Source organism: Sorex araneus, chromosome 6, assembly GCF_027595985.1.
Source record: "Sorex araneus isolate mSorAra2 chromosome 6, mSorAra2.pri, whole genome shotgun sequence".
Lineage (NCBI taxonomy): Eukaryota > Metazoa > Chordata > Mammalia > Eulipotyphla > Soricidae > Sorex > Sorex araneus.
The window spans coordinates 120,697,909-120,710,427 of record NC_073307.1 but is presented as its reverse complement, the minus strand read 5'-3'; the positions used below and the strand labels follow the sequence as shown (position 1 = coordinate 120,710,427).

The 12,519-nt window shown below is 40.8% G+C and overlaps 1 pseudogene; it reads right to left on the bottom strand.

Moving 5' to 3' along the window:
* Nucleotides 1-10,305: 10,305 nt before the first annotated feature.
* LOC101549458 (peptidyl-prolyl cis-trans isomerase FKBP1A-like) lies at nucleotides 10,306-10,795 on the bottom strand (annotated as a pseudogene).
* Between the last annotated feature and the right edge of the window lie 1,724 nt (nucleotides 10,796-12,519).

The window sequence follows — 12,519 nt, the reverse complement described above, 5'->3', positions numbered from 1 at the left end:
GCTCTCCTGCTCTCACTCTCCCTTTCTTGTGGGTGTTATGTTTTGCAATACAGATACTGAAAGTTATTATGCATACCCCTTTACCTACTTTTAGCACTAAATTCTTGTCCAGAATTATCATTTCTAACAATCATTGTCATAATGGTCCCTACTCTATCCTAACTTCCCTCTCCCACCTCACCACCACTTGTGGTAAGCTTCCAACCATAAACCAGCCCTCTGACCCTTATTTCTACTGTCCTTGGATATCAGTCTCATGTTATTTTTTATTGCCCACAAATGAATGCAATCATTTTATGTCTGTCTCTCTCTGACTCATTTCATTCAGCATGATACTTTCTGTGTCCATCCATTTATAAGCAAATTTCATAACTTCATTTTTCCTAACTGCTTCTTAGTATTCCATTATGTAGATGTATTATAGTTTCTTTAACCAGTCTTCTGTTCTTGGACACTAAGGTTGTTTTCAGATTCTGGTTATTGTGAACATTGCAAGAACATTGCAGCACAGATTGTATTTCTGTTGTGTGATTTTGTGCCACCAGGCTATATTACCAGAATTGGTATTGCTGGGTCACATGGAAGCTCAATTTCTAGTTTTTGGAAGAATGTCCATAGTTTTCCAAAAAAGGATGATCTAGTTGTTATACCCACAAACAATGAATGAATAAAGTCCCACCACATTCACACCAACATGGGTTGTTCTTGTTCTTTTTGATGCCAATCTGTGATGTGAGATAAGACTTTATTGTTCTTTTAGTTGGCATCTCCCTTGATAATGAGGGAAAGCATATTTTCATAAGCCTTTTGTCCATTTGTATTTCTTCTTTGAGGAAGTTTCTGTTCATTCCTTCTCCCCATTTTGATGAGGCTGGTTGTTTTTCTTGTAAACGTCTACTGGTACTTTATATGTCTTTGATACTAACCACTTATCACATCAGTACTGGGTAAATAATTTTTCCCATTCTGTGGGCTATCTTTGCATCTTAGTCACTGTTTAATTAGTGAATCATTGTGAGATACAGTTACAGACTTACAAGCTTTCATGCTTGTGTTTCAGTCATACAATGATCGAGTACCTATCCCTCCAGCAGTGCCCATTTTCCACCACCAATGGTCCCAGCATCCCTCCCACCACCCCCACCCCATCCCCCTCCACCCCACCCCACCTCTGTATCAGGGCATTCCCTTTTATTCTCTCTCTCCTTTTGGGTGTTGTGGTTTGCTAAGTGGCCATCATATTTGTTCTATAGTCTATTTTCAGCCTGCATCTCCCATCCTGAGCAGGCCCTCCTACTACCCTTTGCTTGGTGGTCCCTTCTCTATCTGAGCTGCCTTTTCCCAGCATGTGAGACCAACTTTCAAGTTGTGGAGAAATCCTCCTGGTAGTTATCTCTACTATTCTTGGGTGTTAGTCTCCCATTTTGTTACCTTATATTCCACAAATGAGTGCAAACTTTCTGTGTCTATTTCTCTCTTTCTGACACATTTCACTTAACATAATACTTTCCATGTTGATCCACCTACATGAAAATTTCATGACTTCATCTTTTTCTAACAGCAGCATAGTATTCCATCGTGTAGATGTACCAAAGTTTCTTTAACTAGTCTTCTGTTCTCAGGCACTCGGGTTTTTTTCCAGATTCTGGCTATTGTAAACAGTGCTGCAATGAACAATGCAATGAACAATAGGTGCAGATATCATTTAGACTGTACTTTTTTGCCTCTCCAGGATATATTCCCCGAAGTGGTATTGCTGGGTCAAATGGGAGGTCAATTTCTAATTTTTTGAGAAGCGTCCATACTGTTTTCCAAAAGGGCTGAACAAGTCAGCATTCCCAACCAGCAGTGAAAGAGAGTCCCTTTCTCCCCACATCCATGCCAACAACAGTTGCTTTTGTTCTTTTGGATATGGGCCAGTCTCTGTGGTGAGAGATGGTACTTCCTTGTTGTTTTTATCTGCATCTCCCTAATGAGGAGCATTTTTTCATGTGCTTTTGGCCATTCAGATTTCTTCTTTTAGAAAGTTTCTGTTCATTTCATCGCCCCATTTTCTGATGGGTTGGATGTTTTCTTCTAGTGAAGTTCAACCAGTGCCATTTAAATCTTTGATATCAACCCCCTATCAGATGAGTATTGGAAGAATATCCTTTCCCATTCTGTAGGCTGTCTTTGTATTCTGGTCACTGTATCTTTTGAGGTGCAGAAGCTTCTCAGTTTAAGATAATGCCATTTGTTTATCTGTTTCCACTTCCCTGGTCAGTGGCGAGTCATCTTTGAAGATACCTGTAGATTCGATGTAGTGGAGAGTTTTGCCAACCTTGTCTTCAATGTACCTTATGGATTCTGGTCTGATGTTGAGGTTGTTAATCCATTTTGATCTGACTTTTTGCATGGTGTTAGATAGAGATCTGAACCTATATTTTTGCATAGAGCTGTCCAGTGTTGCAAGCACCATTTGTTAAAGAGGCTTTCCCTGAGGTACAAAGGCTTCTTCCTTTATCGTTGAATAGCAGTTACATTTGAATAATATCTTTGATAAATAATCCCATTTTTTTTCTTTACCTTAACTTACTTGGTCAACGGTATTTCATCCTTGAAGATGTCTTTAGTTTCAAATGAAGTCTCTCATGAAATTCCATTTTCTCCTCTCTCATTTGCCAAATTATCCTTTGTCATACTAAAATATTGAGAAAATCAGGAAATTTTTAACTATTATCATAAATTGTTTATACTTTCAAGGACTTTACTACAGTCTCTTGGTTTTAGAGCCCACAGAGGTCAAAGATATTTCTTATCCAAGTGTGATGGATAATTTCAAACAAAGAGAGAGTTTACCACAGTAGGATGAGGAATAATGCTTCTTCATTTTATTATACATTCTTATTCAGGAGACCATTTCTTTTGATGTGTATTTGATCCTACTTCACACTGCTTTACATTGGCATCTTTATAAGAATTCTTAATAAATAATTCTTTATTGATTTATTAATAAACTAGTCACTATATCCCTCACAAATACTAGACACTTGGAACACAGTAATGAACATGAGAAAAAACATGCTCTTTTCATAGAGCTGACACATGGACCCTAACAGATCACTCATTACAGGTCATATTTCTTCAAGCCCTCAATCTTTGTGTCCCTTTTGACTTTAGGTGGGTCATTATCAGTCTTTGAGATGCCACATAATTTGTGTTTAGGAATACAGATTCTGTGCATTTGAGAACAAACTTTAGACCCTGCACTGAAGACAAGCTGGACTCAGAGTCCTGCCATTGTCTTTCACAGATGCACTGAATTCTTCCCTGTGCACACTGTGAAATATGGTATGGAAGATAGCAGGAAACTTAGGACCATAAAATATCTCATGTTTTTGAAAAGTCTTGATCCAATAAGAAATCCCAGGCTTAATCAGAATGATCAGATAGAATCCGAATGTACAATGTCAAAATTGTGTATTTTACTTAAACTATCGTAGTCTCTTCTTTCAGGTCTAAGGTGGCACTATGGCCATGAAAATCAATGACCATACTTAAAATTCTCCTGTCTCATTTGTGTTTCCAGGAACACCACTAGAGAGTATCTGAGCATGGATGTAATTGTCACAGCCTGGGTGATAAAAGCACACCAGAGAATGCAAGTGACAGGGAGGACTTTGCTAGAACACTTGACATGGCTTTCCTGATCTCAAACCTTCTGCAGTTCATCATTTCCATGGTGGGGTTGGCAGGAAAGGCTGTGGTTCTCTGGCTCCTGGGTTTCTGCATGCAGAGAAATGCTTCCTCAGTTTACATCCTCAACTTGGTAGGAGCCGATTTTGTCTATCTATTCATCTGAATGTTATACTCCATAAAGAGTTTTCTCAAGGATTCCTATTTAGACTTCACCTCTGTTTCACCATTTTTCTTCATAATCTTTGTCTTTCCCTATGTTGCAAGTCTGTGCATACTTACTGCCATTTGAATTGAACGCTGCCTGTCTGTGGCTACAGCCTATCTGGTATGGTTGCCACCACCCAAAACACATGTCATCTGTCGTGTGTGGACTTCTCTGGGCCCTGTCCCTGCTCCTGACCATTCTGAGAATGGAATTCAGTGGCATTCTATTTGGAGAACATGATATGTATTTGTGTTGGCTGATTGATTTCAGCTTTGCCTTGTGACTGATTTTCTCCTTTGTGCTTCTGTTTGGATCCTGCCTGGTACTAATGACCATATTGCTGTGTGGCACCCAGATGGTCACATATAGCATGACAGTGCTGGCCTTCCTCCTCTGTGGCCTGCCTTCGGGCATCCACTAATTCCTTATACTGTGGATTACAAATACATATACTATGCATACCTTTACACTTTTTTTTTGTTATACAGAACTATTTATTGTAACTTGTTACAAATTTTATGACAGGGGTTTATAAATCTATTAAGGGAAAAGTTAGTAATATTTTCATGCATGAGTGTTCATCTATAGGTTTTCTTTTTGAGTTTTAAACATATGTAAATTGGTCCACAAGATTATATGAATGGGTTTACGGGTGGTGGAGAATGGGCACTGGTGAAGGGATGGGTTCCCAAACTTTGTATGAGGGAAGTATAAGCACAAAAGTGTATAAATCTGTAACTGTACCTTCACGGTGATTCTCTAATTAAAAATAAATAAATTTAAAAAAAAAGATTATATGAATAAAGGTTGAATAAATATTTGCTTTATTCTGTGGATTTCTTTTATTTATATGAATAATAGTGTCTAGTTAGTTACTTGATTTTTTTTGCCTTGACTTCAGACAAACATTTTTTTATTAATGAATCACCATGAGTTACAGTCACAAACTTATGAGCTTTCAGGTTTGCATTTTGTTTACATTCCTCCACCAGTGCCCAGTCCCCTCCACCAGTGTTCCCAGTATCCCTCTCTTGATCTCTCTCTCATTTTGGGTGCTGTGGTTTGCAACAGAGGCACTTCATGGCCATTGTATTTGGTCTATATTCTATTTTCAGTGCGTATCTCCCATCCCATGCAGGTCCTCAAACCACACTTTACCTGGTGTTCCCTTCTCTAGGTGAGCTGCCCCTTCCTCCAGCATATGAGGCCAGCTTCCAGCCTTGGAGCCATCTTCTTGGTACTTATCTTTACTATTCTTGGGTGTTAGTCTCCCATTCTGTTACTTTATATTCCACAGATGAATGCAATCTTTTTATGTCTGTTTCTTTCTTTCTGACTCATTTCATTTAGCATGATACTTTCCATGTTGATCCACTTATATGCAAAGGTAATGACTCCATCTTTTCTAACAGCTGCATAGTATTCCATTGTGTAGATGTACCAAAGTTTTTTTAACCAGTCATCTGTTCTCGGGCACTCGGGTTTGTTGCATATTGTGGCTATTGTAAATAGTGATGCAATGAACATTCGAATGTAGATGTCATTTTGACTGTACTTTTTTGCCTCTCCGGGATATATTCCCAGCAGTGGTATTGCTGGGTCAAATGGGAGGTCAATTTCTAATTTTTTGAGGAGTGCCCATACTGTTTTCCAAAAAGGCTGAACCAGTCAGCATTCCCACCAGCAGTGTAAGAGGGTCCCTTTCTCCCCACATCCATGCCAACAGCAGTTGCTTTTGTTCTTTTGGATGTGTGCCAGTGTCTGTGGTATGAGGAGGTATCTCATAGTTGTTTTGATCTGCATCTCCCTGATTATTCGTGATGAAGAGTATTTTTTCATATGATTTTTGCCATTCATAGTTATTCCTTGAGAAAATTTCTGTTCATTTCATTGCCCCATTTTTTGATGGGTTTAGATGTTTTCTTCTTATAGATTCCAACCAGTGCCTTGTATATCCTTGATATCAACCCCTTATCTGATGGGTATTGGGTGAATATTCTTTCCCATTCCGTAGATTTTCTTTGTATTTTGTTTACTGTATCTTTTGCGGTGCAGAAGCTTCTTAGTTTAATATAGTCCCGTCTGTTTATCTCTGTTTCCACTTGGTTGGTCAGTAGCATGTCATCTTTGAATATACTGTTAGCTTCAATGTTGTGGAGAGTTTTGCCCACCTTGTCTTCAATGCACCTTACAGATTCTGGTCTTATGTTGAGGTCTTTAATCCATTTTGATCTGAATTTTGTGCATGGTGATAGGTCAAGACCTAAACCTATCTTTTTGCAAGTGGTTTTCCAGTTATGCCAGCACCATTTGTTGAGGAGGCTTTCTTTGCTCCACTTCACATTTCTTGCTCCTTTATCAAATATTAGCTGTTCATACAATTGGGGTTGTGTGTAGGGATATTCCACTCTGTTCCATTGGTCTGCAGGTCTGCCTTTGTACCAGTACCATGCTGTTTTGATTATTACCACTTTATAATACAGTTTGAGTTTGGGGAGGGTGCTGCCTCCCATCGTCCTTTTCCCAAGAATTGCTTTAGCTATTCCTCGGCGTTTACAGTTCTGTATGAATTTCAGGAGTGTTTGCTCCATTTCTTTGAAGTTTTTCATGGGTATCCTCATAGGGATCGCATTGAATCTGTACAGTGCTTTGGGGAGTATTGCCATTTTGACAATGTTCAATCTTCCTATCCATGAGCAGGGAATATGTTTCCATTTCCTCATGTTCTCTTTTATTTCATTGATTAGCGTTTTGTAATTTTCTTTGTAGAGATCCTTAAACTCCTTAGTTAGGCTGATTCCAAGGCACTTGATTTTCTGGGGCACAATTGTGAATGGGATTGGTTTTTTATTTATGTCACTTTCCTCTGTCTCGACCTTTACACTTTTTCTAATGACAGAGATATTAACCTGAGTCAGCAGCTGTGACAGACCCGTAATTTATTTTTTTTGTTGGCTTTTATAAGCAGCAGCAAAGACAGCAAAGAAGAAGCATCAAATTAATTCTGCAGAGAGCTTTGCAGGAAGTTCCTGAGGAGGATGGAAGTCAAGGCAGCCCTCCTCAGGAGAGTATTGAGATGTCAGGAAATAGTCATCGGTTTTAATCACAGTATAGTTGTAAGTTTCAGAATTTTTTTCATTGCATTTCAGATATCTGGAATTTATCACTTTTGGGGGGCATTTCTCACTTTTAAAGCTGAATCTTATTTTTTGTAAATAAGTGAGCCACCATTTTTTTCATGGTCTGTCTATATAGCTAAATAGTCTGTTTTTGCAAGGGGTTCACACAGTATAAGTTTGCTATTAACATTCACCACTGAGCGCTTTCAGGACATATTTGTATTTCTCATGGATAAATAATCGAAGGGAAATATGGATAATAGAAAGGAAGTTGCATATGGAACTCTAGGAGTAATTTACAATAACTTTTCCAGAGGAGTGATTTTCCAGAGGAGTGATCTGTTTGTTACATCTGTGATAAAAAGAGAGACATCCAAGACATTGGCAACTAACGCCCAATCTGCCTGCTGTCTGTCGTCTACAAGTTGTTCACTTGTGTCATCCTGAATAGAATAGGCAGGACACGAGACAAAGGACAACTATGCAAGCAAGCTGGGTTCCGAAGGGGATTCAGCACGATAGACCATATCCACACAGTGACCAAACTCATTGAAGTTTCGCAAGAGTTCAAGATGCCGCTCTGTCTAACGTTCATTGATTTAAAGAAGGCGTTCGATTTTGTTGAGACTGAAACGTTCATCGAAACCCTAGCCAAACAGGACGTTCAAACTCAATATATCAAAATCCTCCGCGAGCTGTATTGTGGATTCACCACCAGGATCTCACCATTCTACGAGGAAGTGATCATTGATGTAAAGAGAGGGGTGCGGCAGGGTGATACGATTTCACCGAAACTCTTCAGTGCCACCCTCGAGAACATTATGCAATGATTCAAATGGAAGGGAATGGGAGTGAAGATAGATGGTCAGCAATTACACCACCTCTGCTTTGCTGATGACATCATTCTCATAACACCAAACATTAGGCAAACTGCACAAATGCTGGCCGACTTCCACCACGAGTGTGGAAAGGTCGGAATGCAGCTGAATCTCAAGAAGACAATGCTCATGAAAAATAAACTAGTCCCTGAAGCTCCATTTGCTCTCAATGGAACGAATATCTCCAAATGCAGCAGCTATGTGTACCCAGGTCGAGAAATCAACATGAGGAACGACTTGGCTCCAGAACTGCACAGGAGGAAGAGAGCAACATGGAATGCCTTCATGAGCATCGAAGAAGTGGTTAAGAGGACGAAGAACCTCCGACTCCGGGCACATCTTTTCGATTCCACCATTCTTCCTGCACTAATATATGCCTCGTAGACCTGGGCCCTACGCAAACAGGATGAGAACACTATTTGGATATCCCAAAGAGGAATCGAAAGAGCTATGCTAGGAGTATCACATCTCACTCAAGTGAGAGAAGGAATCCAGAGTTCTGACCTCCATTGGCGGTCAAGAATCAGGGACGCTGTCTCATTTGCCAGGGCATCAAAAATCAGATGGGCTGCTCATGTAATGCAATTCAGAGATGACCGCTAGACTAGAGCTGTTACCAACTGGATTCTGCGGGATGTCAGAAGACCGCGTGGCCACCCACCAACTAGATGGTCAGATTTCTTCGTCAAATCCCTGAATGAACAATTTGAGGCTCTTCCTGTTCCTGGAGCAAGCAGATTTCACTGGGCTGCACTAGCACGTGACAGGGACAAATGGCAATGTTACTGGAGCCCGCTCGAGCAAATCAAAGATCAATGGGATGACAAGTGATACAAGTGATATATCTTTGCTGTGGTGTCTGTTATCTGAAGTTACTTTTCTTCATAAGTTGGTGTCTTGCTCCAAATATTATTTCTTTTTTTTTTAGAAAAGCCAGTATAAAGCACTTTTATTGTAATAATAAGACTGGAAACTCATACGTAGTGCAGAGGGGAGGGGGGAGACAGTGATAATTTCACACCAAATCACTACACAAGACAGTGAAGGGGTGAAGGTGTGGGGGAGCTGAGCATCAGGGATGGAGATGCTGTGAGAGCAGCCTGAATCCTACGAGAACACTCGGGGTGGAGCATGAGGTCAGGGCTTTCACTGGTGGTGAGCATCTACAAACAGCACCTTCAACTTAAAACGTTTGGTTGGGGGGCTGGAGCGATAGCACAGTGGGTAGAGCATTTGCCTTGCATGTGGCCACCTGGGTTCAATTCCCAGCATCCCATATGGTCCCCCAGCATTGCCAGGAGTAATTCCTGAGTGCATGAACTAGGAGTAACCCCTGTGCATCGCCGGGTGTGACCCAAAAACCAAAAAAAAAAAAAAAAACACATTTGGTTGAAGTTCTTAATTACACAATGGAATACTATGCAGCTGTTAGAAAAGATGAAGTCATGAAATTTGCATATAGGTGGATCAACATGGAAAGTATCATGTTAAGTGAAATGTGTCAGAAAGAGAGGAATAGACATAGAAAGATTGCACTCATTTGTGGAATATAAAGTAACAGAATGGGAGACTAACACCCAAGAATAGTAGAGATAAGTACTAAGAGGAGTACTCCACAGCTTGGAAGCTGACCTCACATGCTAGGTGAAGAAGCAGCTCTGATAGAGAAGGGATCATCAAGCAAAGGGTGCTAGGCGGGCCCACTAGCTATAGAAGATATGGGCTAAAAATAGACTATAGACTGAACATGATGTCTATTTAATACCTCTGTAGTAAACCCAACACCCAAAAAGAGAGAGCGAGCAAATGGGAATGCCTTGCCACAGAGGCAGGGTGGGGTGAAGGGGACAGGGTGGAGGTGGTGGGAGGGATGCTGGGACCATTGATGGTGAAAAATGGGCACTGGTGGAGAGATGGGTACTTGATCATTGTATGATTGAAACGTAAGCATGAAAACTTGTAAGTCTGTAATTTTGTCTCACATTGATTCACTAATAAAAGAAAAGAGCGCCTCAAATCTGCTATGGTTTCACAGCGCAGCAGCAAGAATGTTTAATATATAATAAAATTTTCATCCAAGAAAAAAAGAAAAGAAAATAACAATTCTTGCCACTCTCTCCTTCTCCCTCCCCCAATTCCTATTCTAATGTTAACCCGTGACTTGTGCTGTTAATACTCGACGAATACTTAATTGGAAACCTATTACAAATGTCTGAAACGGAATCATCACCCCAAAATGAAACAAAATAAACTGAGTAACTTGAGGTTTATGGCATAGAGTCGGTCAACACACACACGAGGAGGGGGGAGCAAAGCCAGGTGTCAGCACACTCGGTCGGGAGAGGTTTGTACAGAGTGGAGTGAAACGTCAAGGAAGCTCCTTGTGGATCCACTGGCTGGCGCTGGGAGTGCCAGATCCCTCCTGTCATTCCAGCTTTAGAAGTTGCACGTCAAAGACGAGAGTGGCGTTGAATGGGATGATGCCTGGGTGTCCAGTGGCACCATAGGCATAGTCTGGAGAGATTTTGCTCTCTGGCCCACAGGCATCTGGGCGACCCCTTCTTCCCAGCCTCGAATCGCTTCCTGCTTGCCTAGCATAAGCTTAAAGGTCTTGTTTCAGTCCCGGGGGGAATTGAATTTTTTTTCCATCTTCAAGCATCCTGGTGTAGTGTACCACGCAGGTCTGCCCGCGCTTGGGGAAGGTGCGTCTGTCTCTGGGGGAAGATGATCTCCACCTTCACTCCCAAGGCTGCAGCGGGGCGGGGAGAGGGGCGGCGAGAAAGGCAGCGTAGACCACGAAGGGACCTGGCCGGGTTCCACTGCTCGGCCTCGTCCCAACACGTGACCCAAATACCATTTCTTATAAATTTAGTATTCAAGACAACAGAAACAAAAATAAGCAAATGAGACTTCATCAAACTGAAACATTTCATTTCTGCACAGCTAAGGAATCATGGGCTAAAACTAATGGATACAAACTCAATGGAAAAAAAATACATTTTCATTCAACATATCCAAACATATAGAACACAAAGATTAACAACAGAAAATAATCTAAAAGCCCTATCTAAGGATGGGGAGAAAAATTGAACAGGCACTTTTCTGAAGAAGACAGACGGCCAATACACATATGTAAAAACACTTATCATCACTTACTATCAGGGAAATACAAATAAAGATGAAATTGAGATATTATGAGACCATGGAGGCTAACATACATCAAAAACAACAACAACAACAACAACAACTGGAAACTATGTATGTTGGTGGGGGTACGGTGAAAAATGAGTTCTCATTCAAGGCTGGTTCATCTAGTTTAACCCCTATGAAAAACAGTACTTGTCGGAGAAGCAAATATAAAGTTACCATGGGGACAGGAGCAATAGTATAGTGGGTTGGGTGCTTGCCTGATGTGCAGCCAATTCAGGTTCGATTCCCAAAACCACACATGGTCCCCAAGCCTGCAAGGAGTGATCCTAGGACAAAACCAAAAGTAAGCCCTGAGAATCATTGACTGTGACCTAAAAAAAACAAAAGAGAGAGAGGTTAACCATAGAAGCTTACAATTCCACTTCTTGGTATCTACCCCCCAACCTCAGGACAAAACCACTCATTCAAGAGGACATATGCTCACCACTACTCATAGCAACATTCAGCACAATAGTTTGGATGTGTAACTAACTAAGAACAGATGAATGAATAATGAATGTATGTTATATTATATCACAACTTGATTTACTGTAGCTGCAAGGAATGAAAAATCATGCATTTTGCTGCAACTTGGATTGGACTGGAGATATATGTAAATGAACAAGTTGCAAAAAAGACAAATCCCAGATAAAATCACTCATCTGTGGTCTGTAGAAGAATAACAGAAGGAGGGAATTCCCGATATCACAGCACAGATACCCAGATTACCCTTGACCACTGAACATATAAATGAGGAAAGGAAAAGAAATGTATGGAAAGAGTCAAGATGAAGGGGATGTTACAGGAGTAAGAGTCAGGGGCTTTGAGCACAATGCTAGTGTAGATATGAGATATATGTCTATATCTATACTACAGAGACAACAATACCGTAAGAATAAAATACAAACTTTGTGGTAAGCTGGCCTTCAAGCATATAGCTTGTGGCCAAACATTAGCATAAACATGTTGAGAAAGCCATTTTTCAAGAACCGGAGGACTGGGACATTTTTACAAGAGCAGGATGGTTAGCCAACAGGAACAGATAGACAGGACTTGACATTCTTGGGGTAGGTTTGTGGTTTAATGACCAGTCTTGTGGATATCTATTGTTATCTCCCCTAGTTGCCCCAGGTGCTATTAGTTACTTCTAGTTTTACTTTAAGGCCATGACACAAGTAGATTGAAGCCTAAGCATACATAAGCACTGTAGAGTTACAATAAAGTAGGTTTTGCTCACCTGTGCGTGTGTGCGTGAGCGTGCGTGCATGCGTGCGTGCGTGTGTGCCTATCACTCTTGCACCCTCTCCTTATGAATCCCGTTATCCAGTTCCGTGGGACAGGACAAAACTCTAAGAATGAAAATTAGAAATACTTCTGTCAAAGAGGCAGACAGTGGGTGAGAGAAAACCTGCCCAAGTTTTCTAGTAGAAAGAAGTCAGCACTGCTGGTG